Source organism: Perissodus microlepis, chromosome 3, assembly GCF_051167445.1.
Source record: "Perissodus microlepis isolate ML-2025 ecotype Zambia chromosome 3, ASM5116744v1, whole genome shotgun sequence".
Taxonomy (NCBI): Eukaryota; Metazoa; Chordata; class Actinopteri; order Cichliformes; family Cichlidae; genus Perissodus; species Perissodus microlepis.
This window is the reverse complement of record NC_140463.1, coordinates 74,788-102,369: the sequence shown is the minus strand read 5'-3', so window position 1 is coordinate 102,369 and position 27,582 is coordinate 74,788. Positions and strand designations below refer to the sequence as shown.

The following is a 27,582-nucleotide window of genomic DNA, read 5'->3' as shown; positions in this document are numbered from 1 at the left end:
ACTGCATTTCACTAGAGCCGTGACTCCACCAGATCCCTGTGCAGAGCCCAGTGCCATCACGTTCTCTAATGGCAGTGAACATGCATATGGCGCAGTGATGTACCTTCGCCGGAGCTGCAGCCATAGTGTCATTGTGAGACTAGTAGAGTCCAAAGCCAAACTGACGCCTCTCAACCACAAAGGCGATCCTGTTAAAGCAGAGATGTGTGGCGCAGTCTTTGCTGCCCGTCTGAAGACCTACTTCCACAGACACTGCAGAATCCAGGTCAAAAAATGGTACCACCTCGTCGACAGCCAGACCGTCTTGGGTGCAATCCAGCGTGAGAGCTACGGTTTCCAGACCTTCTTCGCAAACCACGTTGGTGAAATCCAGAGTAGCACTGATGTCCAAGATTGGTGGTGGATTCCCGGGTCAGCAAACATTGCAGACATTCTCACCAGAGTGGCCAGTCCAAATGCCCTAACCGAGGACTCCGAGTGGCAGTCGGGTCCAAAGTTTCTCCAACTTCCTGAAGATGAGTGGCTGAAGAAATCCGCCGGAGAAGTCGCTGCCCAAGCTCGAGAAAAGGTCACAAAGCTACAGAAAAAGACTTTTGTTGCGGTCCTTACCAGACTCCACATCAAGGCAGCTCAGGACTCAGCACACGTAGAGTCGAGAAGACCACTGGCAGGAGTAGCAACCCAACAGCTAATCGACGAAAGGCGATTCAGCAACCTGAGAAGGCTGATTGGGACCGTGGCGTGGGTCTGGAGGGTTGCCAAAAAGTTCATGAGATCCAAGACCAGAGACCAAGAAAAGTGGGAGGTAGTACCATCTTCAGGTGTCCTCACAGTCAGCGAGAGACGAGATGCTTTTCGAGACCTTTGCCAAGCAGCACAAGAGGGCGTCAACTTCCCAAGCACCACAACAGACAGATTAGTCGTTTACAGAGACCAAACAAGTGGACTTCTAGTTTGTGGTGGCAGAATCCAGACCTTCAAAAAAGACCGCAAAGCCGTTCCCCTTCTACCATTCCAAGCCTGGTTATCCACCCTCCTTGCCAGAGAAGCACACAGCGAGGGACATGACGGAGTGGCAGGAACCTTACTGCGGATGAGAATGAAGGCTTGGGTTGTCAGAGGAAGAATTATTGCCCAAAAGGTCGTTGACCAGTGCATCATCTGCAAGAAGGCAAAGGCAAGAACCTGTAAGCAAGTAATGGGAGACTTACCTGAAGAGAGGTCAAATCCTGCTGCACCATTCGAATTCACATCTGTTGACCTGTTTGGACCCTATCATGTGAGGGATGATGTCAAGAGAAGAGTGACCATGAAAGTTTGGGGAGTTGTGTTTTGCTGTATGGCAAGCCGAGCCATTCATGTCGAACTAGCGAGCACACTATCAACAGAGAGCTTCCTGCTTGCCTACCAGAGGTTCACTTCTGTCCGAGGCCATCCCCAAAAAATCTGGTCAGATCCTGGCACAAACTTTGTCGGCGCCAAACCTGTATTAGAAGAAATGTATGCTTACCTAAGACAACAAAACAAGGAGTTGCTTGAAGAATACTCTGCCAAAAATGAGACCACCTGGGCATGGAAGATTCTTCCCGCTGACTCACCTCACCGAAATGGGGCCGCCGAAGCTGCTGTCAGAGTTACCAAGAGAGCCCTTCATACTCTTGGCAATACAGAGGCTCTTACCTTCAGTGAGTTTCTGACAGCACTCCAGCTAGCTGCCAACCTTGCAAATGAGAGACCCATTGATGCCAGAATTCAGAGCCGAGAAGATCGCATTGACTACATCACGCCGAATAATCTGTTGCTTGGTCGAGCCACACAAAGTGGGGACTTCAAGACTATCGACTTCACAAATTATCCTTTCAAAAGGCTGAAGGAAATACAAACCATGGTCAAAAACTTCTGGAGGTCCTGGAGCCAACTCGCTGGACCAAACCTGTTCATCCGCAGTAAGTGGCATACTGCAGAGAGAAACATTGATTTTGGAGACATAGTTTGGCTCTGCGACCAAAATGCCCTTAGAGGGCAATTCAGACTCGCAAAAGTCATCAGAGTGAATCCTGATTCCAAAGGGATCATTCAAGATGTGCATGTGAGGGTCTCTCCAAGTTCCAGCATTGCAATCAAGAGTCCAAAATCTGCTACCACAAGTCCTGAGCTGGGCACCATTTTACATCGGGACATCCGGCGTCTTGTGGTCCTTTTACCGGTGGAAGATCAAGCAAGGGACCAGCCCACCTGAGTGCGATCTTTCCAGGCAGTGCTGAGCAAAGATCGAGTGGGAGGTGTCGCGCTGACCTAGTAGGTGTGGCTGTTACTCCTCTCTTCCTCCTCCTGCCCACTACCTGCTCTGTGCTGCTGCTTGCGCATGGCTGCTGATTAGACCTTGTGTGCAATCTATAACTAAGCGTGGCCTGGTGTGCGCCGCTCCGCCAGGTGAGCTGAATTAGAGCAATCAAGGGCTGGCGTGCCTATTAGACCTTAAAATGCATGCAGCAGTCATTTGACCCGGGTGCGACATACTGAGAGGACAGCAAACAAAGCACAATCCACTTTCCACTGTGAGGAAGACTTTGAGCTAGACGGGCTATCGGTAAGCTCTTGGACTCATATTTGCTGCTTATATGTTGGGGAACTATGGAAGCTCAATTGTGGAAATGTATTCATGCTTTGGGAAATAGTTACTGCATTTAAGTTTAAAAAATTATATTGATATTAAAATGAATGTTTAAGTTTGAATAAATTGTTTATGTAGATAGTGTTTCCCACATATTTATTTTATTAATACTAAAAATAGTTACCCCAAATCCTTGGTTAAATCTTAAAACTAGTGTAAATATGTTTGGTTTAATTTAAGGAAAATAATTCTTTGTAAAAGAAAATCCTTGGTTAAAGTCTCTATTAAAATATTTGCAAACTCTAAACTGTATACTTTAAAAATGTAATTGTTTATAAAAAGTGTAAAATGCAAGGTAGACACATTTTGTGTATTTAAGAACCACAGTTTATTTCATTTTTGTTGTGTGAAATTACTCAGCTCTGTGATTAAAAACCAATGAATGTAAAACTAACTTAAACTGGGTTAAATGATAGTTTAGACAAAAGTATTTAGCTTTAGCTATGTTAAATGGCTTTACTGAAGTGTATATATTTTTGTTATTTCATTTCTGTTCTGTATAATGCATTTAATTTATCTGAATGATTAATGAAATGTTCTTTATTTTTTGTGTTGAAAGGTTTTTCACCCTTGCCAAAAGAATTGAAAATATTCTTGTTCAGATAATTAGCTTGGATCAGACTGGTTTTATTAAGCAGAGACAAAAGCAAGATAATGTTCGCCGAACATTACATGTTATTGATTATGTAGTTAAAAATAAAATTCAGATGGTCCTTATGAGCTTAGATGCTGAAAAGGCTTTCGATCGGGTCAATTGGGAATTTCTATACAAAGTTATGGGTAAGTTTGGATTTCATCAATCGTTTATCATGATCATTCAAGCATTATATAAATCACCAAGGGCAAGAATCAAAGTCAACGGGGTGCTTTCTAATGTTTTAAATCTACAGAGAGGGACACGCCAGGGTTGCCCATTTAGTCCTTCACTCTTTGCCCTTTTCATAGAGGCCCTGAGTCAAAGTGTTATACAAAGCATTAATATTACAGGAGTCAAGATCATGGGTCGAGAATATAAGATTTCCTTGTTTGCTGATGATATTTTGATTTACTTGACAAATCCAAATATTACTTTCCCCAAGTTGTTATCACTTCTGGAGACCTTTAGCTCACTATCAGGTTATAAACTAAATATATCGAAGACTATTAATTATAAGCCAAATCAGGAAATTAAGTCTAAAGTTAATTTGAATTGGGAGTTGGAGCAAATGAAGTAAATATCACTAAAGAGCTCTCTAAAATATATCATGCAAATTTTAAACCTTTGTGTTATAAAATAAATGAGGATATTAAAAGATGGAACTTAATACCAATTTTAAACTTTGAGTCACGTATTGATACAGTCGAAATTAATATCTTGCCTAGGATTCTTTATCTGTTCCTAACACTCCCAGTTGAAATAACTGATAAACAATTTCAGGAGTGGGATAAAATAATCTCTAGGTTCATATGGCAGGGGAAAAGACCACGGATTAAGTACCAAACTATCCAGTTGGCTAAAGATAAAGGGGGGTTGGGGCTCCCATGTTTGAAAGATTACTATATTTCAGCTCAACTGAGGATCCTAGTGCGTTGGTGCAATGTAGAGTACCAAGCAAGATGGAAAGAAATAGAAACAGCTGCCTCAAGAGATTTTCCAATTCAGGCAAGCTTAGGGGACGTGACACTTATTAAAAAACAAATTAATCAAGGAAACCAATTGTTGGGTCTGTGTTTCCACAAGCCCCGCTAGTTCTAGAGACTTATTCATCATGAAGAAAACAAGACAGTCAGCGATCGATCGATTTTCCTTGCAAGGGAGGCCTCATCTGTGTCACGAAAATGACCCCAAATCTGGCCTCCTCTCGGTGCCTTTTATTGAGAAACAGTTCACACAAAACACATCACAGCAAAGCAACGGCCACATGTTTCTAAGACAAGGCATTGTATGTATATGTGTGAACTTCTGTATGTATGTAAGAGAGTGTGTGTGTGTGTGTGTGTCCTCCAGGAAGCTTACATCAAAAATACATTCACAAGGATGTGTCTGTAATAAAAGACTACAGCCCCCCAACCAGAACCTCGAGAATCTGGGGAGGGGAACAGTGGAATTCCTTTCATCACAGAGTTAAAACAATGCAGAGATGGTAAGCATAAAAATGACAACATTTAACAATTCACTCTAACATTCCCTCTCGTTTGTGATTTTTATGCTCCAAATTATTCCTGTATAGTATATTCTTAGCCATGCACCTCGTGCTTGACATTTTCAGCACAGGCGTCATTTATACACAGGCTTCTGTCATGTCATTCATTTCAGTCATTTCATATTGTTTTAAAAGTACATAATTAACAAATGTATTAGAAATCATCTTAGTTAGAATTGATCTTATACACGGTAAAATGCATCCTATACATAAGCAAATCAATGTCAACAGTCCAAAAAGAGGAATTAACATTTTCAAAAGAAGATGCCACCAAGGACCAGACAGTAACCAAGCTATCCAGCCTTGTGGTGCATCTACTCCTGTCGTGCGATTCATTATGTATTTCTGCAAGTAAACAACTGAATGTAACAGTCAAACAAGAAGAATCGACATTCTCAAAAATCATATGTCACTACAATACAACTGTATACAGACATAGGGATTAACACACATCAGTTGACTTTATTGTTCGTCCATGTGGCTCTCAGCTAACTTCAAAGCTGTAGCCTGGTCAACACCCTTCTTTATGACTCCTATCAACCCCCCAAATCTCACTGTAGGCATCCTGTGGGGGTTAGAGTCAACTGGTGAATTATCTGCATTTACAACTCTTCTCCTGTCCTGTTGTGACCGCAGCTTTGTAAAGGAAATTGGATCAAGGTGTTTTGATCTTCTTGGCTCAAACCTCAACCAGCTTAGAGAAGTGTTCATAATGTAAAAGTAGACAAAAGGCTTCTCTGTTTACATCCCTTCTTGCAGAGGACAAAAGAATAGGTGACGTTGCACAAATTTCATGATAAATTTCCAACTTGGATTAATCCATTGCCCTTCATACACATAGGTAACTGGCCTGCTTTCAGTTTGTTTAGCTGTTCAATGTCCTGCAGCGAGTCAGATACGTGGAGTCAGGCTAGCAGGTCTGTCGTACCAGAGCAGTTCACCTTCCCAGCTACTAGTGAATCAACCGTCCATTCAGGTTCAGAGCAGTTGAAAAGTTGGCAGTGTTCCAAGTACGTTTACTCCTGGATGTGTTGCTCAGGCAACCAAACAAACTGTCTCACTCTCAGTGATGCTATATGGCCACAGTCCAGAAGAATGTGTAGCCACTGGCATCACAAGCATAACAATTGGTCTCGTTCTTTATGTGAGCGGTTGTGTTCTTAAACTGCCACCAGTAGTTGGTTGAAAACCCATGTGGGTACTGGGTGTGGTTTGCTCTGTCCCAGTGTGCTCCTGTCATCCCATTCAGGGTCCACAGGCTCAAGAAGGCGCACAGCACATTCCCAGCCATTCTGATGAGTACCTGTGGCTCAGTTGGTTTCTTCACCGGATTGAGACGAGGGGCCCTGGAGGCTTTCCCCCCCTTTGTACCCGGTCTTCCTGCCACTTACTCCGAGCTGGCCTGGATGTGTGTCACCTTTTTGCAGTGCGCTTGATGTATCCAAGTGTTCCTTTCAGCAATCCTCACTGCTGTGCTCGTCGTCAGCAGCACCCGATAGGGACCTTCCCACCGTGGACTGGACCAGCACTTCCTCTCCATGGCCTTATCAACATCCAGTCTCCAGACTTCAGACTCTGCTCCTGCGGAGAAACAGAATCATCTGGCAGATCATTTGTTCTCAAGACTTCTTTACTTTTAAACATTTTAAGCATCTAATCTGCTAATATGCTCTCTCTTCTGCTTTTCTATCATCACTACAGAAGACTAGAACTCTAAATGCTCTAACATATATAATCTCAAAGAGTCAGACCATTCTCTGTTGGAATAATCCTCGTGTACATCTTAACTAATTCTATAAAGTCTAACCATGTCCTGCCTTTCTCCTCCATTATCTTCCTAAGTCTTAGCTTTACTGTTCCATTAGTTCTCTCTACCTGCAAAAAATGTTTTTTAAAGGTATTTAATCCTAGAGTATAAACTACTGCTCTCCCTCCTGTTGCGACATGGCATAGCCCATGGCTCAAAATAGCAGCAGTCTTATACAAATTCTAAGGCAGTATTGGTTTATCACACAGATAATAAACGCCATCCTGCAAGCTCGCTCCTTCTGTAAGTCACAACTGTTTTCCTGCAGTAGGTGAGTGGGCCTGCATGTCTGCCAGTGCATCTTGCATAATAGGCAACGTCTGCTGGTGTTGCACTGCTAAAATGTTAACACCATGTTCTCCTAAAGCTGCCTCTTTTGCGATGTTATCTGCAAAAGCATTCCCTAATGCAACTGGATCTTTCCCTCACATGTGTGCTGCACATTTACAAACGGCAATTCTACTGGGCAATAACACTGCCTCCAGCAGATTTTGCAGGAGTTTGGCGTGTTCTACAGGCTTCCCTGTAGAGGCTGTCACACCTCGTCTCACCCACTGCACTACAAAGAAATGTAATGTAGCAAATGCAACATTACATTAAGTTGTTGTGCAACATAACCCTAACCCTAACCCAAATGCAAAATTTTAAAACTCAACCCATCAACAAACCAAACCTTTCCCTCAACGAGTGGCACATCTGTTAAGTCATCCCTCGGCTTACACTCCTTCTCCACGTGCTCCCTACACTCATGAGAAGTGCCCTCTTCTTTCGTTGGCAAAAAGGGTTGACAGATTCAGAATTGTGCACCATTTTGTGGTTATGTGTGGTTGTGAGAGTAACAGTGACATTAAAGACAAGTGTCTTGTAGGTGACAGAAACGTAATTTTAGTCTGCAGTAGTAGACATCTACCTCGTGTGGAACTAACAGTGTCAAAAGGTGAAATAAACTATTTCCTGAAACATTCTACAGCTTAAGCTTCTGCACATACTGATCTCATACATGGAGGTAAAGCACAAGCAACTAGAGCTAATCTTTTAGGATAGGAAGTTACTGGCTTCACTTGTGGAAAAAGTGCTGTTAGTTATTTCACAGTCACCTGGCATTTGTGCTGTTCACAGAACCACAAGTCCATCGCTGGACCTCCTCTGCGCTGTCACTTTTGGAGCTTGGCACGCTCTCTTCATCCGTCGATTTGTGTTCCAACACGGCTGTAGTTTAGGAGCAGAGCAAGTCGTACACTCCTGTAGTCTTCCTCAACGTCAATGTCGAAACTCTTTCATCTTATTTAAGATTTTGCTGTGCAGAGTCGCCTCATGACGACCTCCTGGAAGCCCAGTAGCACAGCTCTCTGCGCAATGTCTGTTGTGCTGAAGGTGATCTCTGATCCTCCTGAAGGCTCTCTCCTGGCCTCAGCTTCCATCTTGTGGACGATCCCCTCAGCCACTCCTTCTCGTCATGGCACCTCACGACACCTGCAAATTAAAAAATGACACTCCTCTCGCCACATGTCTTTCGCCATGTGTCAACTCCCCAATGAGACATGTACAAGAAAACAATCTTCAGGGTTTGTCCCTTGGAGCAGCTTCACTCCAAGCTGTAACCCTGTGTAAAAACACATTAGTCAGCAATTAGAATAGAATAGAATAGAATAGAATAATCATTTAATTGTCCCACAAGGGGAAATTTGGTTGTAACAGCAGCCAAAAAGACACATATAAAAACAAACAGTACACAGGACACAGAACATAAACATACACAATTTTTCTTACATATTTACATTAAGGACAATGTTTACTATATACAGAGAGTACTGTACAGTTATTAAATTAAATAAAAATAACTACAGATAAGAGATAATTAAATGTTTAGCTTGTTTAACTCCCACCTCCAGCCTGTATCCTAGAAGAAAAAGTCTTAAAGTTAAAACAACTTCACATTTGCAACCAACTGCAGCTCGTAAGTGTAATAAAGTATTCAGCGTCACAGAGACAAGTATCATTGCAGGTTTATTCTAAACTCATTAAACTCCTACTTTTTTCCATAATTTGCTCCAAATCATTTAACATCTCAACGTCATTCCACATTGTAATCAGTGACTTTCCTTAAGTTTGTCACTCACTATGAGCCCAATAGTGGTCAGATAATGAGCCCCATTTAACTATTTTGTAACCACTGCACATTTGTTCAATTACCACTTGTCTGTCTGTGCTGAATCCTTTACAAACACTCTTAAAGAAAAACAAACATTAGCCAAACACACGGTTCATCCTGGTTGTCAGGTGTCGGCCATCCAGATTCCAGAGGTGCTGTAAAAGGTCATAAAGTTAACACTCTGCTGTAAAAGAAGTAATACTGGTCTCAAACACAGTATGTCTCAAACTGTATTCACTTCTCCCCTGTAACATTCACATTTTCTCCAACATTTCCTCAACAACACAGTGTAATTTCATCATCAACATATAGCCTCTAACCACAGTTTTCTTCACACAAAATCTCAGTAATCCTGTGGTAGAAAAACATTAAGTTGTGTCCTGCTGTAAATCACATGATCAAATCACATGATTAACCATCTGTTGTAGAAAGAAATGTAAATGTTAGCACTGCGCAGGTGTATACACTCTTTCTCACAGTAATCTATGTGAGGAACACAAGGTAGTGAATAACACACGCATGGTAAATTCCAACACGTTCTCACTCCCAACTCGTCAAATGTGTGACGCATGGTCAGGCTCCCTCTGCTTCACTTATCGACGCGCAGGGTACCCCCCTCGCGTCGAGAATTGACGTGCAGGGTCCTCTCATTGAATACTATAGAGCTCCCTAAATGTTGCTTATTGACGACAAGAGATTGCCGCGGAAGAGCCTGTTGTCCGTATATTTATATATTTCCAAAATCACATTGTAGTGACGTATACAGAACACAATAAATTATATAATGTAAACAACTACCTGAAAAACAGGTAGAATGATACTTTTGTATCGTTTATTGCATTTATGGAGGGAGTGATGTATGCTGGGTAATGGCACAGCTAGCGACTGGGTGACTATTCACCCGCTTCGGCTGTTATCAGTCCATACAATGGGCGTTATTAGCACAAATCAGTCCCATAGATATGGGCCATCTCCTGCTAGATTGTTCAGAAGGTTGTTCTCATCCATCCAGATGGAGGATCACTAACAGGAGCGTGGGAAGACTCCAGAATCCACTCTGGCTGGAATCCGGTGGATACAGCAGTGTGTACAGGTAAGACCATTTAACCGGACAGCATTTATAGAATGACTATTGTTAAAATCTCCCAATTCTTTTAATCTTTGGGCTGAAGGAAGGACAATACTCGGTGTGTAAATGCTCAATCACCAATCATTTATTTCCATACAATTCAACACTCATGAGCACAAGCCATCATGATGGGGAGACATGCATGAAGAGGGTCACAGCAAGTCTCAAAATGGTGACAGGTTACTCAGCTTCTTATAACCTCTACTGGCCCCCACCTAGTTGTAAAAGCTAGCTCTTCACATGTTTTTCTAATTCTTAGCGAGCCTGACTTCTGACCTTGGCTCCCTGTCTTTATGCTCTAAACAAAGGTGGGGGCATGGAATGTGGTCTGTCTCTTCTATAATCGGCACAAGGTCCTCTGCACAGAACATTCTCTTCATGATTTAGCAGTCTGAAATGTCAAGAAACCAGTGTAACACATTCACAGCAGATCAATGGTAGTGCACACCTGTCAAACAGAATCCAAAGTTGGTCACATTCTTTCAACCCAAAAATATAATGGAACACCTGTCTAACAAACTACAAAAATGGTCATGTTCTTTTAACCTAAAAATATAATGGAAACTAAGCTACATACACTGCACACAATCTAGACTAAAGGATATATATGATTTACAGCTGTTAACATAATTCAACTACCTTGACTACAGATATAAGATAACATATGTTTAGAATAAAAGTACAACACATCTGTCCGAACATAGCACACACGCCCCCCTTTTCCGCCAGGACCATGTCAAGCGCCATCCTGTTTTGTACTGCCATCAGAGAGGTGGGACCTAATTGCTCTGCTGACCCCTCAATCGCATCACGCATCAAATTGGCCAGCCGGAGAACGTTATAATGCACATAATTAATTCTATCGACATTTTTGTTGGGGGTGATAGGAAAGAAGGCCGAAATTATGGGGATGTTTTCAAAACCAGCTGCTATCTGATCTACTAATTTGTACTCATTTGGGACACCTCTTGGCACACCTATATAATCTATATAAGTGGGTGAGTTAGCAGTTAAATCAAAAGACCAGGATGATCTTTTAAATAACACATGACGTCTACGCCTAATCGTGAGTTGTGCATTACCATTTGTCGCCGTGGGTTTAATTTTCTCCCCGATTAACAGCAGAGGTGCTCCTAGTCTGACCATAGCGCAAACACCAAAAGCGTCCTTTGGTATGCATACGTGCAGACTCACACCTCCACAGTAATAGTACAAACCAGCTCGAGCCCAGGTACCAACGTACGTGGCGCCCGCACGCGAGGCATTCCCTCTTCCTGGATACGTCACCGTACACCAGTCAGCCGGGATCTCTCCAGCGTCATACTCCTGCTCACCCGGGCCACCTGCTGTAAAATTGAAACAAGTGTAATTAGCTTTCCGAGGTGTAAACGGTCCTGGCACGGTATTATTATCTATGGGAGGAAACAAAACGGACAAAGGAGCAAATTTCCCTGAAGATACTGCTCTACGAGTAAGTCTAAGCATACAATCAAAACCCCAGTGGTCCAGGGGCTGGTTCAGTAAATAAGTGTGGGCGTGCAGTAGCACATGCCACACAATCAGACACATTTTGTTCTTTTGCATTCACGATCAGCCAATCCAGCCATAGGTTGCTATCTACATACCCTGTGGCACGAGAAATCAGCTGTCTAGGTTTCAATTGTGTGTAGTCCACCTGCATTACCGATGGGGTGTCTCTCACGGTCGTGGATGCATTCCCTGGTAGATCTTTAAAGTTTATCTTTATCACACCCATCGGGTCTTTGCCGGACACCTCTACCCCCAACAAAAAGTAAAACACTTTATCTGGTCTACCATGCCACTGAGGTGTCTTCCACCACCCTCCAATGGACATTGTAATTGGATTGTGACTGTTGCTATAATCACGCTGAATCTCGAACCCCTTCCACCTCCGCGAATGCTCTCAACCTGGGCCTTTGTAGGCCGTCACCATAACCCAATCAGGACACGGGGAACACCTCAAGGCGGTAGGACGGCCTAGAAGACAAACCTCCGTTAGTTCCGAGTCATGACCGGTCCAAATCTCATAGTTGTGCCAACTAGCACTATCCTCTCCACATTTTATCACCGAACAAAGATCAAACGTGAAGGCTGTTGTGGATCCCCTAATGTAATCCACCTCTATACCTCCATAATGCAATAAACAGGGATCAGATGTCTCACTTACTTCGCGCTTAAGTCGGGTCACCTCAGGGTCCGCTGAAGGAAGAGAAGTTGGATGAGTTCTGAAACTGGGCAATTCACATAATAGGAAAATAATCGTTACCATAACAACAGTGATCACAGTTAACACTCCCATCACTCTCCCATTTTCCCAAAGCTTTATTTTTACATCATAGTTTCCCACCCCCGTTTTAGTGTCACCTTATAGGTTTCAACTTTACTCAGACTAGAACCTCTGTCTAAGGAGCTTTTAACTTTTATTTTATTGCTGCAGCTACCAGTGTCTTCCAGTCGGGTGATTCTTCTTTCTTCGACCTCCGGGGTTAGACTACCCTTTGGTCGTTACACAGATCAGGGGATTATTCTACCCCTTTTTCACTCAGATCTGTGTTTTTTGGGGTCACAGCTGTGTCCCCCTTTTTCACTAAGAGCCTCTCCGACCTCCTAGGCTCTTCGGCTGCCGCACACCGGCTCCAGTGATACCAAGTGTTGCCTTTACCTCTCAGCTGGACCGCATGAGAGGTTCGAGTGGTCACCTCGAAGGGTCCCGTCCACCTCGGCTCGTCCCACTTCCTCTTATACACCTTCAGCCACACCCACTTCACCTCCGGCGTGGTCACCTCCTTTCCGGTCGGGTCTCCCACCTGCGTAGTGAAACTAGAGACAAGAGCTTTCAGTGCTTTAAACTGTTTCACATGTTCCGACACATTTATTTCCTCTCTCAACTCTCTTACTCCGGCTGCAGGGCCTGGAAATTGTCTCCCTGTCAGCAGTTCATATGGAGTAAATCCGGTGCTCTGGTTAACCGAGCACCTCACACTCATTAGTGCTATAGGGAGAGCCTCAACCAAATTCATGTTTGTCTGTGCACAGATTTTAGCCAATTTGTTTTTAAGATTTTGATTCATTCTCTCCACTTTTTCCTGAGATTGTGGGTGATAGACGGTACCATATCTATGTTGCAACCCCAGCATGCATTCGACCTCAGCGAGATCTCTGTTTTTAAAGTGAGTGCCATTGTCTGATCTTACCTTTTCTGGAAATCCATTCCAGGGGACATAATGATTCACAAGACATTTTATCACAGTTTTACTATCTTCTCTACGTGTCGGCCCCGCCTCTGGCCAGCCGGTCAAAGTGTCCACACACACCAACAGATATCTAAACCCTCGGACGGTAGTTATCATGTCTGTGTAATCAATCACAATCTCCTGGCCTGGTCTCTCTGGCAGAGGAAACTTACCCATTTCTGGTTTCACGGTGGGCTTTGAAATATATTGCCCACAAATCAAGCAGGTTCTCACGTGCTCCCTTACCATGTTTTTCATGTACAGTGGGGCAAAAAAGTATTTAGTCAGCCACCGATTGTGCAAGTTCCCCCACTTAAAATGATGACAGAGGTCAGTAATTTGCACCAGAGGTACACTCCAACTGTGAGAGACAGAATGTGAAAAAAAAATCCATGAATCCACATGGTAGGATTTGTAAAGAATTTATTCGTAAATCAGGGTGGAAAATAAGTATTTGGTCACCTCAAACAAGGAAAATCTCTGGCTCTCACAGACCTGTAACGTCTTCTGTAAGAAGCTTTTCTGTCCCCCACTCGTTACCTGTATGAATGGCACCTGTTTGAACTCATCATCTGTATAAAAGACACCTGTCCACAGCCTCAAACAGTCAGACTCCAAACTCCGCCATGGCCAAGACCAAAGAGCTTTCGAAGGACACCAGGAAAAGTATTGTAGACCTGCACCAGACTGGGAAGAGTGAATCTACAATAGGCAAGCAGCTTGGTGTGAAAAAATCAACTGTGGGAGCAATCATCAGAAAATGGCAGACATACAAGACCACTGATAATCTCCCTCGATCTGGGGCTCCACGCAAGATCTCATCCCGTGGGGTCAAAATGATCATGAGAACGGTGAGCAAAGATCCCAGAACCACACGGGGGGACCTGGTGAATGACCTGCAGAGAGCTGGGACCACAGTAACAAAGGCCACCATCAGTAACACACTACAACGGCAGGGAATCAAATCCCGCAGTGCCAGACGTGTTCCGCTGCTGAAGCCAGTGCATGTCCAGGCCCGTCTGAAGTTTGCCAGAGAGCACATGGATGATACAGCAGAGGATTGGGAGAATGTCATGTGGTCAGATGAAACCAAAGTAGAACTTTTTGGTATAAACTCAACTCGTCGTGTTTGGAGGAAGAAGAATACTGAGTTGCATCCCAAGAACACCATACCTACTGTGAAGCATGGGGGTGGAAACATCATGCTATGGGGCTGTTTTTCTGCCAAGGGGACAGGACGACTGATCCGTGTTAAGGACAGAATGAATGGGGCCATGTATCGTGAGATTTTGAGCCAAAACCTCCTTCCATCAGTGAGAACTTTGAAGATGAAACGAGGCTGGGTCTTCCAACATGACAATGATCCAAAACACACCACCCGGGCAACAAAGGAGTGGCTCCGTAAGAAGCATTTGAAAGTCCTGGAGTGGCCTAGCCAGTCTCCAGACCTCAACCCCATAGAAAATCTGTGGCAGGAGTTGAAAGTCCGTGTTGCTCAGCGACAGCCCCAAAACATCACTGCTCTCGAGAAGATCTGCATGGAGGAATGGGCCAAAATACCAGCTACTGTGTGTGCAAACCTGGTAAAGACCTATAGTAAACGTTTGACCTCTGTTATTGCCAACAAAGGTTATGTTACAAAGTATTGAGTTGTATTTTTGTTATTGACCAAATACTTATTTTCCACCCTGATTTACAAATAAATTCTTTACAAATCCTACCATGTGGATTCATGGATTTTTTTTTTCACATTCTGTCTCTCACAGTTGAAGTGTACCTCTGGTGCAAATTACTGACCTCTGTCATCATTTTAGGTGGGGGAACTTGCACAATCGGTGGCTGACTAAATACTTTTTTGCCCCACTGTAGGGGTGCCACCAATGGCACAAGTCCCTCTCCATTTGGGCTACTCCTACATGTCCTAGCCCATGAGCTTCTTTAATCCTTTCTCGGGCCATTTCCGCTGTGAGGACTGGCCGCCCATCGGGTCCTCTCCACAACCCCTCTGATTGTACGGCCCCTCTCTCTCGTCACATCGCCTTTTCATCAGGTGCGGCCCCCTTTTGCGCCTCTTCGATGTCCTCTCGATGTTGGGCTGGCAGGTTTCCCCATTCCATCCCCATACTTACCATTTGTTTTTCTTCCTGATAGCCTGCCGCCCGTTTGGCTTCTTCGTTAGCTGCTCTGTTCCCTTTTGCCACCCAAGTGTTAGAATCATCATGACCTTTACACTTTATGATGGCCACTTCCATGGGTTCTTTCAGAGCCTCCGCCAGCTGTCGCATCTCCTCCTCGTGTTTAATCGGTTTATTTGTGGCTGTTCTAAATCCAGTCCTCCTCCATTGTCCCAGTTCCACTGTGCTGCTCCGAACACATATGCTGAGTCTGTGTAGATGTTAACTCGTTTTCCTTTTCCCAGCCTCAGAGCTTCTATTACTGCAATAAGCTCTGCCCTCTGCGCCGATTGGAGTCCTTCCAGTGTTCCAGATTTCTCCATATGCAGCTGGTCTCCGACTCCTTTCACCACTGCATAACCTGTTTTTAATCCTTCAGTCAGATCCCTGAAACAGCATCCATCTGTGAAATAATCTTCTGCCCCATTTACAGGTTCTGCTCTCAAATCTGATCTTACTTTTTCTTCCACCTCTACTATCTGTGCACAGTCATGAGGCTCTCCCACTCCCATCTGATCTGCCATGTTAATTCCTTCATGTGTGAAGGTCAAGTTTGGAGACTCCAGAATCTTAGTCAATCTCTGTTGTCTCAACGGGGTCATTGTGAATGCCTGTGAGTTCACATAGGCCACCACACTGTGTGTAGTTAGCATTTTCAGTGGGTGTCCCCTCACTATGTGAGCCACTTTCTGAATTATTTTTGCTACTCCCGCCGCATACTGTGTGCACGTGGGGTGTCGCTTTTCCATGTTATCCAAACCAATGCTGATATACATCAGCACCTGTCTCCCTCCCCCTTTTTTCTGAAACAACACTCCATTCACCACACCATTTGTTTCATAAACATCAACAAAGAAGTCTGAGTGATAGTCAGGGATTGCTAAATCCGCTGCACGAGACAGAGCTTGTTTAAGCTCAATGAATTGCATCTCAGCTTCAGTGGTCCAGTTCAGATTAGCTGTGAGGTCTCTCATACCGTGTTCCTTCGCCAAATCCCTCAAAGGCTTGGTTTTGCCCACATAGTCAGGAATGTAGTGTCTACTGTAACCTGTGAGTCCAAGAAATGACAACATTTCTTTAACTGTTCGTGGCTGGGGGTGTGACATAATTGTTTCCCTCTGGGATGCCAACATGCCCACCGTCTGCATCGCCACCACACGACCTAAAACTGTAACCTCAATTCTGACCAGTTGAAGTTTATTTCTACTTACTTTAAAGCCCGTTTTGGCCAGCTGACGAAGCACCGTCATCGTTGCTTGAAAACAAGCATCAGCTGTTGGAGCAGCGATCAGCAAATCGTCCACATACTGGATCAGTGTGCATCCTTCAGGCAATACACATGGAGAGAGAGCGTGTTTTAGTACCTGATTAAAAATCCCAGGTGAAAGGGCAAAACCCTGCGGCAACCGAGTGTAGCGCAGCTGCTGGCCCCTATAAGTGAATGAAAAAATATCTCTCAAAGATGGATGCAGTGGGAGACAAAAGAAAGCATTTGCCAAATCAATACATGTGAACCACCGGTGGTCTGGAGATAAATTAAAGCTGTGTAGGGATTTGGTACAGGTACTGTTGGTGTCTTAAGGACAGCATTTATTGCCCTAAGATCATGTGCCATGCGATACTTGCCCGTTCCAGGTTTCTCCACTGGGAGGATTGGAGTATTCCACGCAGAAGAAGACGGCTCTAACACACCCACTTGCAAAAGCCCTGAGATTGTTTCTGCAATCCCGTTTTCTGCCTCCTGACTGTGTCTGTATTGTGAGCGCCAAATTGGTGTGTTATCTTTTAGCTCAAATGTGACAGGAGAACAATATGTTAAACCCACATCAGTAGGGCCTTTAGACCACAAGGTGTCAGGGAGTTCAGCTAGGCCTTTAACAGCTTCCTCATGATCTGATCTCTCCCTTCCATGTGTTCGTCTTAAATGTTTATGTTCTAGAACACACTGATCAGTGGCCGTCACAGAAATCCGATAAGTTTTACAACTGGGTGAGTAGGCAACATCAGTGAGTTGTGTTTGTTGCCAATCTGTGGCCCTTATGGCCGCTCTAACCATCGGGCCTAAATCTTTTGCTTGATGACCCACATGTATTGCCAGCGACACGTGTGGAACTGCTTCATCCCCCATTCTATACCAGCTCATTCGGTCTTCAGGGAGCGCAACAAACGCTGCTACTCCAGCCGAGCCAACATAGATATCCTGAGAGTTAAGCTCCCAGGTTTTCTCATCTAAACACTCATAAAATAGATCCTCGTACCACTCAGTGTGCTCGCGGTCATAGAACAAGGTCACGTGGTAGGGGTCACGCGGGGTTGAGTAAACAGACATGGACATTATCCAGGGGCGCCAGAGTTGGTACTGTGCCAGAATTCCATCTGATGTGGTCAGCCTCGCCCAGTAGATCTGTGCTGTGCGTTCACAATCCTCTGATAACAGCCACTGTCCTTTCATTCCTGATTGCAAACAAGACAGCTTCGTTCCATCTCTCAAAGTCACTGTTAATCCATCGACTCCACACATGATAGTAGCTCCAAGCTTGATGAGCAGGTCCCTGCCCATTAAATTGACTGGAACTTGTGACGAGACCATGTATGAATGTGTCAAGGACTGCCGTCCTAATTCAGTCTTTAAAGGGGCGGTTACTGGCAGGATCATTGGTACCCCAGAGAAGCCAATCACACTGATGCTGGTGTCTGACAGTGGGATGTTTTCAGGAGCAGTACGAATGGTGGAGTACGTTGCTCCTGTGTCCACTAAAAAGGGCAGGTTACGTCCTTGAACCCTTAGTGGCACCAGGGGGTCTGCCCCTCCCCCTCTGCCCAGGCCTCTCTGTGGGGTGTGTCAGTATTGTTCTTGTTGCCAGTCTTCCACTGGATACTGTCCCGGTGGAGCCATATGTGGGTTCGGAACAGAATATTGTCTGTGCCCCCTTGTGGCGGGTTGTGGCTGGTAACATGGTTGAGGTGGTTCAGGGCACTCTCGAGCCCAATGTCCAGGCTGACCACAATTAAAGCACGCATTTCCAAGCACATATCGACCTCCTCCAGGCGCACCCCTTCGTCTACCCATGCCGCCGCCTCCCCCCCGTTGACCACCACGTGAACCCCAATCTCCTCTGCCGACCCCACGGCCACACTATTAAAAGTCAGCGAGTGTCAATAATGTTAATGTGGTTATGTTAGTAATACACCGAGTGCTAATATAACAGCTTTAAGATGCATTTGTAGATATTATTACGTGTTTTACCGTCTTTATGGTGCTAGCTTAAAGTTACGGTGTAAACGTTAGCTTATATTGGAGTAAAGCTGTTACTGTTTAAACGATGCTAGCACAGAAATATTAGCTTCTGTCATGACTGATGAAGTTACTAGTTAATAAAGTTTCCAGTAAAGTGTTTAATCGCAGCCACAGACTGACAGCAAATATCTCGATTAGCTTCAGTGCATCTGTAATAAATATGTGCAAGTTTCAGTGCTTCGTTTAAACTGTATGATACTTATACTGACCCAGGGTCAGTGTAAAATACAATCCTAGCTGTGTGAACAAAGCCTGGCTCCTTTAATCCTGCATGACAAACCTCAGGATGCAGGTTATTATTACTCTTTCCTGCTGGCACACCTGTCACACCTGAGAGTCAGCTAGAAACTTACAGTGACGTGGACATCATGCAAAGACTGCCAGACTCTGTAATACTGCAAATGATCAGTGACTCCGGTTAACACTAAACTTTAAACGGTATCTCTGTGTCTCTCTGTGTGTGCTGAACATTTAGGATTGAGTCAGGCTGCATCAGCTGAAGCTGTTATTTGTATATATCAGTATTTTTTTAATTCAGGTGTGGGGAAAATACGTAAGACTGCAGTGAAGCAATGTACCAGATTAATCCCTGGCCAAATGTATCGTACTTAAATCAGACTACTGAACCAGCCACATCAGCCTTTTGTGAGGTCTGTTTAAAGTAGACTAAAAATGAACTGCAGGTTCCTGAGAGGTGGACTGTGAGCACAGAAACACATGTTCATACATACAGCTGCAGCAAACTTACATAAAATTTAAATAGATTTGTTACTCTGATGTCTGTCTCTGTTAGTCCTCTGACAGACTGGTGACCTGTCCAGGTGTGCTCTACCTATGACTACTGGGACAGGCTCTAGCCTCTGTAATAGAAATGTTCTATTATTCTCATTTAAAGTGTTTAACTGCTTATGCATATGCTTAGTTGTGACACTGTTATAGACTGTTCAGTGAGAGTTTCTAAAACTAGATGAGACCGTTAGGTTTCATTGCGAGACACATGAAGTGTGGTAGGATCAGTTTGTCTGTGAAGGTTCTCAGTCATCCAGGTCATCGTAGTCAAAGGAGCTTGCAAAGAAAAGCGTCTGGACTTCTTTAAGTTACTTGAAGACGTTTCACCTCTCATCCGAGAAGCTTCTTCAGTTCTAAGGTCAAATGGTGGAGAGTCCCAGATATAAACCTAGTGGGAGTATCCCCCCACAGAGGGACAAAAGAACCCCCTGATGATCCTCTAATCGCCTGAGCCAAGGTGTGAAACTGGGTGTGGGTCCCAATCAGCCAGAGTTTCGGGTGTGTTCATTGTGAAACCTGGCCCCACCTTATCATGCGAATTCCTGAGGTCAGATGGCCCAGGATGTGAGTGGGCGTTAAGGCGTCTGGGAAGGGATCTCAAACTGGATTATAGATGACAGAGAGTTTGTGTCGTAAACCCCCGCCTCTGTTCAAAGATGGTCGCTCACAGTGGACATAGATGGCTTCTTTCACTCCTCTTTCAAACCATCTGTCCTCTCTGTCCAAAATGTGAACATTGGCATCCTCGAAAGAGTGTCCTTTATCCTTAAGATGCAGATGGACTGCTGAGTCTTGTCCTGTGGAGGTGGCTCTTCTGTGTTGTGCCATGCGCTTGTGAAGTGGCTGTTTGGTCTCTCCAATGTAGAGGTCTGGGCATTCCTCGCTGCACTGTACAGCATACACCACATTGTTAAGTCTGTGTTTTGGCGTTTTGTCTTTCGGGTGAACCAGTTTTTGTCTGAGCGTGTTGCTGGGTCTGAAATGCACCGGGATGTCATGCTTGGAGAAAACTCTCCTAAGTTTTTCTGATACACCGGCTACATAGGGGATGACAATGTTGTTGCGTCTGTCCTTCTTATCCTCCCTCGCTGGTGTCTGGTCTTCTTTTCTGTGCCTCTTTGCTGACTTTAAGAACGCCCATTTAGGATAGCCGCACGTTTTGAGTGCTTCCTTTACATGTGTGTGTTCCTTCTTTTTTCCTTCAGGCTTAGAGGGAACATGTTCTGCCCGGTGGTGTAGGGTCCTAATTACTCCAAGTTTGTGTTCCAAAGGGTGATGGGAGTCAAAGAGGAGGTACTGGTCCGTGTGTGTGGGCTTCCGGTAAACTTCGATGTTGAGTTTGCCGTTCTCTTCAATGTGCACAGCGCAGTCCAGGAAAGGCAAACAGTTGTCCTTTGTGTCTTCCCTGGTGAACTTGATGTTTTCATCCACAGCGTTAATGTGCGCAGTGAAGGATTCCACTTCTTGTGTCTTGATTTTGACCCAGGTGTCGTCCACGTATCTGTACCAGTGGCTGGGTACACTTCCTCCATGTAAAGGTTGGCTACAATAGGTGACACGGGGGAGCCCATGGCACAGCCATTGGCTCCGCTGTGGATGAAAACATCAAGTTCACCAGGGAAGACACAAAGGACAACTGTTTGCCTTTCCTGGACTGCGCTGTGCACATTGAAGAGAACGGCAAACTCAACATCGAAGTTTACCGGAAGCCCACACACACGGACCAGTACCTCCTCTTTGACTCCCATCACCCTTAGGAACACAAACTTGGAGTAATTAGGACCCTACACCACCGGGCAGAACATGTTCCCTCTAAGCCTGAAGGGAAAAAGAAGGAACACACACATGTAAAGGAAGCACTCAAAACGTGCGGCTATCCTAAATGGGCGTTCTTAAAGTCAGCAAAGAGGCACAGAAAAGAAGACCAGACACCAGCGAGGGAGGATAAGAAGGACAGACGCAACAACATTGTCATCCCCTATGTAGCCGGTGTATCAGAAAAACTTAGGAGAGTTTTCTCCAAGCATGACATCCCGGTGCATTTCAGACCCAGCAACACGCTCAGACAAAAACTGGTTCACCCGAAAGACAAAACGCCAAAACACAGACTTAACAATGTGGTGTATGCTGTACAGTGCAGCGAGGAATGCCCAGACCTCTACATTGGAGAGACCAAACAGCCACTTCACAAGCGCATGGCACAACACAGAAGAGCCACCTCCACAGGACAAGACTCAGCAGTCCATCTGCATCTTAAGGATAAAGGACACTCTTTCGAGGATGCCAATGTTCACATTTTGGACAGAGAGGACAGATGGTTTGAAAGAGGAGTGAAAGAAGCCATCTATGTCCACTGTGAGCGACCATCTTTGAACAGAGGCGGGGGTTTACGACACAAACTCTCTGCCATCTATAATCCAGTTTTGAGATCCCTTCCCAGACGCCTTAACGCCCACTCACATCCTGGGCCATCTGACCTCAGGAATTCGCATGATAAGGTGGGGCCAGGTTTCACAATGAACACACCCGAAACTCTGGCTGATTGGGACCCACACCCAGTTTCACACCTTGGCTCAGGCGATTAGAGGATCATCAGGGGGTCCTTTTGTCCCTATGTGGGGGGATACTCCCACTAGGTTTATATCTGGGACTCTCCACCATTTGACCTTAGAACTGAAGAAGCTTCTCGGATGAGAGGTGAAACGTCTTCAAGTAACTTAAAGAAGTCCAGACGCTTTTCTTTGCAAGCTCCTTTGACTAGGATCAGTTTGTAACTTCCTCCCTCTTCCTTGGAATGCATAAAGGAGTAGGAGCACGACTTCTGTGGCAGAGCTGACATGACTGAACTGTGATGTTTGATGTGTGTTGGTGCAGTAATAAATAGCTTGATCACAGCTCTTTCTGTGTTGCAGACTTTATTTAAAAAATTCCACGACACCCCCACCCTCCCACTGTGAACCTGAATTGAATATTCAGAAGACATTTGTTTAAATAGTTCTAGAAATCTGAGCTGTTGGTGTGTCCTTGGATTGTGTGGTAATAATATTAGAGCCTGCAATCTTTCTTACTGAATCTCTACTATGAGTCATGTTACCTGAGATTTATTCTATGTTTACCTGTCAGCCTGGATGAATGTGCTGTGTGAAGGAAATTAAATTAAATCAGATCTGAACTGCGTACATTTGAGGAACCTGTTCATATTTAATTGAAATATGAACCAGTGATTTTTTGATTGCTGATTCCAAGAGAGTCTTTGTGGAAATCCTGTTTGGCTTTTTGTTATTTTAATTCTCTTCTGTTTTCCAGAACAGTTCTCCACAGTCGCTGTCCACATGGGTCAGTGGGACCAAGAAGCACTCTGCTAATGTGGGACTCTGACCAGCAACATCCAGCAAGACCCAGACAGCGTTTTCTATCTCCCAGCTGGAGTTTTTTGTTTGTCTGTGACTGGAGAGTCAGATTTTTGTTGAGGTTCACACTTGCAGAGTTAAGTCAGTTTGCAGAGATCCCTCCCACCCTGGCTTTTATGTGCTAGATTTCTTATCTGAAAGAGTAATATTTCAGTGACTGCTGCTTATACCACAGGTTAATACACGCTACTGATCCCTGATAGGAGAATCATCAATTTTGGCAACAAAGAAGCCTGGTGGATGTTTGTTTACAGTCTGATGATGGGACATCATGCTCTGCATCTTCAAAGTTTGCCTCCTCATTATTATTCATACCCAGTAATGTGAAGTATGCTTATATCTACTATAACTGAACCAACCTGGTGCTCTTCATTTATGGAGGCTGTTGAGTCTGAATGTTGGATGTTGTGTATCTCGTGTTCTCTGGGCTTTGTTGTCCTCAGTCTTTTCGCAGGATCAGAAAACAAAACCAGGAGGCGCGTAAATGTTTCTTCTCCATGATGTTTCTTCAAATGTTTCTTCTGGATGATGATAAGACTGTGACACGGGATGCCACCTTTGGTCTTGTGATGAAGCAAAGCTCAGGAAGAAGTGGGATTAAATGGTACCCACATGTGTGCTGCTGAGAAGGATGTACAGGGGCACCTGCAGCCAAATCCAAGCTTCAGGTTAGTTGTAGTTGCAGAACGCTATAGGACTGAGACATCTGAGGCATCAGATGTTTGATTAAACGGATGAAAAAGAGAAGTTTCTTCCCTATAATTATCACTTCTTAAAATCTGTAGCAACTTCAAGTCTGTCAGCATGCTGAGCATGCTCAGAATGTGACAATATATTTTTGTTCAATATTTAATTTCTTTCAGTTGCAATTGTTAAATGAAAAAAAAAATATATATATATTCTTATAATTTAGCAAACTAATTTATCAAAAAATATATATACATATATCTGTATTAGTTTTAATAAATTAATTTGACACCTGTATTGAAAATACCATATTGTATTCATACAGAATCAGTATGGTATCATTGTTTGTCTGCTCACTGATTGCTGAAACTAAGAGCTAGTTTGATCTGTTTAGATCTAAAGTATCCAAAGTTGAGCTCTGATGTTTCTTCACCCCTGTGTGTGTGATATCTGATTTCCTACATGCTGGCAGAGCGGCAGTTTGTGCTCACAGATGGTGACGGTGTGGAGAGACGGTGGTGTTTCCTCAGAAGAACCAGCAGAGTCACTTGCTGACTGATGTTCGTCTGCACTGCACAGAGGAAATCAACTGACCGAGGTTTGTCCAGTGACGTGTTATGAAATGTATATTTGTTTTATGCTTACAGATGTGTTTTTCTTGACAGAGGCTCTGCAGAGGTTAGACAAAGCAGAGAAAATATGTGCTTTACATTTTACTGTGATTTATTGAGATATTTGTTGCCTGATGTTCAGCAGGAATGGAGGAATAGAATCAAAGGGAGATGTTTTTGATGTTTTTGTAATGATGTAAGTAAATCTTCAATATTATTTATTTGCTTGGTTATATTAGGAGTGTTTCTGAGTGAGGGAGAGAGGAGTCATCATCCAGGTAAAGTGACGTGGATCAGTGGATACACTTGTCTCCCCTTTAAAGGAGACGATCAGAGTCATCCTTAGATGTTAGTGCTTTCAAATACACAAACATTTTTAAAGGACAAAAATGAACATCCAACTTTGACTGTAATATAAAATAAATATTTGCATGTGTGTTTTCAAACTCTCAGATGGCCAGCATATCAGTCTTGGACTGTCTAACCTGCAGCACTGAATGACCACCACACATGAGCATGTTCCTGCAACATTCAGCATCTGATCCTTCATCTGTGTGCTTCTGCTTTTGGTAAGTAGAGTTACCCAACTCCAGTAACTCTAAACACATGCCATCCATTTCTAACGGCCTGGTTACTTCCTGTCAGTTACTTTAGAAACCATGTGGTCACCTGACCTAACACTGTTTCTTCTTCTTCCCCTTAATGTTCAAGTGTCACATGTCAAACAGCTGGAGAGGAAACTACACCAGTGTACTGGGATGTTTCAGCAACACGTGCCAGATGCTGTTCCTTCATGGTGACATCACCAGAGACAGCCCCACCCACCTAAGGACACATTGATCATGATGATTATAATGATGACAGCGAGCGGAACTAAGACTGTAAAAATCCATGACCAGAATGTTTAGATGCTTTCTAATTATTCATGAATACTGAGAGCCTCTTTCTGTGTTTTGTCTGTGTTTTTTTTTAATTTTTTTACCTCATTTGTTACTAACAAAGTTCACAAACTCACACAGTTTACATTCTGTATGTTTCCATCTTTACCAGCCACACTCTAACTGCATTTAAGAAAATAATCCTTAGAAATCGTCATTTTTCTCTGTTGTAATTGATGATAATTCAGTGAATATACTGCGCTGCTTCCTTTTATTGCATCTCACATTGCTTTAAGTTTTTCAGTGTCCAGTTATTTTTTACTGCTGTTTGAATTCTCTGTATGTTTGACCCTGTAGACTGTTTGATGGACTGCTTGTCTTCCTGTTTGTAACCGCCGCCTGTTTTTGACTAAAGATTTGGATTTCTGACTTCAACACAGCCTCTGCGTGTCCTCCCTTTGTGTCCTCTTCCTCTGTGAATGTGTTGCATGTGTCACAGATTCATTTTATTAACAGCTTTCCCACAGTGAGTTGCATCAGCATTCATTCACAGCACATTTCAGAAGGATTCAGATTAATACAGTGATCTTATAGTCAGAATTATCCTGACAGACTGCCACTGTAAATTATCTTTCATCAGGTTTTAAAGTTCAGTATTTCAAAGCAGGAGTTATGAAGAATTATATTGGAATTAGGACTGTAACAATATGTACTTACAAAGTCAAAGTTTTTTAATTATGCTAGAATATTGGAAGACAACCAACTTTTAGTGTTTTCCGCATATTAATTATTCTGAAATTGAGACGGTGACCCTAACTGTACAGAAGCACTAAACAGCTGACAATCTAACAGACATCATTGGCCTGAGCTGTCATGCACAGTGAGTCTGATCCTTTGCTGTGAGAGTCTGACAAGCATGTTTCTGGTCAGTTTGGAAGAAATAATATCACCATGTTGATCTTTCTTTCCAATATTCCTTCTCTTTTACAACATAAACTGTGATCAAAGGTACTTATGTTCACAGCATGTAATAATACTGACAGTCCAGGGCATTGTGGTCTGTTGAGCTAGGGTTAGGGTTAGCAATTCAGACATATGTAATCAATATTAAACGTCTCTGACGTGGGCCACTGTCCGCAGTGTTGGGAAATTCATACCAGGCTGGAACGAGTCAAGGTAGGTGAGCATCCACGAGAAGACACCGCAGATGCATCCTACTAATACTGACAGGACCAGGAGACTCCAGAAACCGAGCATCTTCTCTTCAGTGCCATCCTCTCCTGTCACCCTCTCTGCCCGCAGCTCTTTGAGTATGGGGTAGATAAGGGCGCAGAGAAACCCTTATTACTAATTTGTATTATAATTCAATTTTCATGAAATATTCATATTCAGTATCGGTCCTTTTATATTATAACCATGTATCCACCCAGGCTCATGGTGGGGCAGGGCTCTGTCCTGGGATGCTTGAGTAAAAGGTAACCCTGACCAGGTATCCAGTCTGTCAGAATTGTTTTCAATATTTGGTTCAAAAACATGAGTGACAACAAAAATCCAACTAGGATTCTTGCATATGATGAATGAAGTCTGTCTTTGACTGTATTGTCCAGCTGATCCATCAAACCCCCAGCAGGTGAACCTTATTCATGACATAACACGGCAACAATGTAAAAAATTAAACAGCAACAGTCTAAATGTAAAGTGCATTCTAAACTCCTCTTCAATAAATTATACACAAAGAGTCATTCAGGACTGTAAAACGTGAACTACAGAACCCAGAGTCTTCATCATTAAATCTCTGGTTGCTTCATTTTTCTATCCTATATCAGATACTTTAAAGGTTTTAGTAAAGTTGCATTCTCATGGTGAGGCAAAGTGCTTTATGTGTGTGTGTGTGCGTGTCATGAACGGCTATAAAAGGCCTATAATTAAAGAGCAAAGCGGGGTTTGAGTTCGAGTTGCGGCAGACTGTCACTACTTGTAAATGGAACGCAGCCTTCCTACGGCGGACAGCTAATAACAGGAATCGGACGCGGTCCACCCAAGTCCACAGCAACCACCATAGCAACAGCCTAGCATGACCTTAAAAACATATTCTGTCTTCATAACTATAAAACACATGAAATGATTTGCAAAGTGTGAAAGTGTTACAGCTGCAGAGAGCTATGGCGGTATCTTTGGAAGCTGTTTACCTAGCTAATAATATACGATGTAACCATGGAGACAGTCAGTCACGTGAGCGAGCGGTGCATGTTTACTACAGTGAATAAGGTGATTGCGTGCACAGCGTCCACACGCTGCAGAGGGTAAAGACATTACTTCAATATTGTTTTATATTGATATATATTTGCCTTCTGTTGACCATCACCTCAGGTTCACCATTACAGTTTCAGCCTACAGATGCACACTGTCTAAATAAAATCATGTCTCAGAAATAAGCACAGCTGTTCATGTTTGTCATTAGAGTTTTATTTGTAAGAAAATTGTGAACTTCATATTGTGTATCTAATCAAAGAACATTTCACAACTCTGAGTCAAC

At 43.6% G+C, this 27,582-nt stretch overlaps 1 long non-coding RNA gene across 1 annotated transcript; it reads left to right on the top strand.

Annotated features, from left to right (window-relative positions):
- The first annotated feature begins 9,894 nt into the window (after positions 1 to 9,894).
- On the top strand, positions 9,895 to 24,426 carry LOC146389343 (uncharacterized). The gene is made up of 4 exons (XR_014798964.1): positions 9,895 to 9,909; positions 22,767 to 23,538; positions 24,030 to 24,155; positions 24,408 to 24,426. It is a non-coding gene; the product is annotated as an uncharacterized LOC146389343 (long non-coding RNA).
- The last annotated feature ends 3,156 nt before the right edge of the window (positions 24,427 to 27,582 follow it).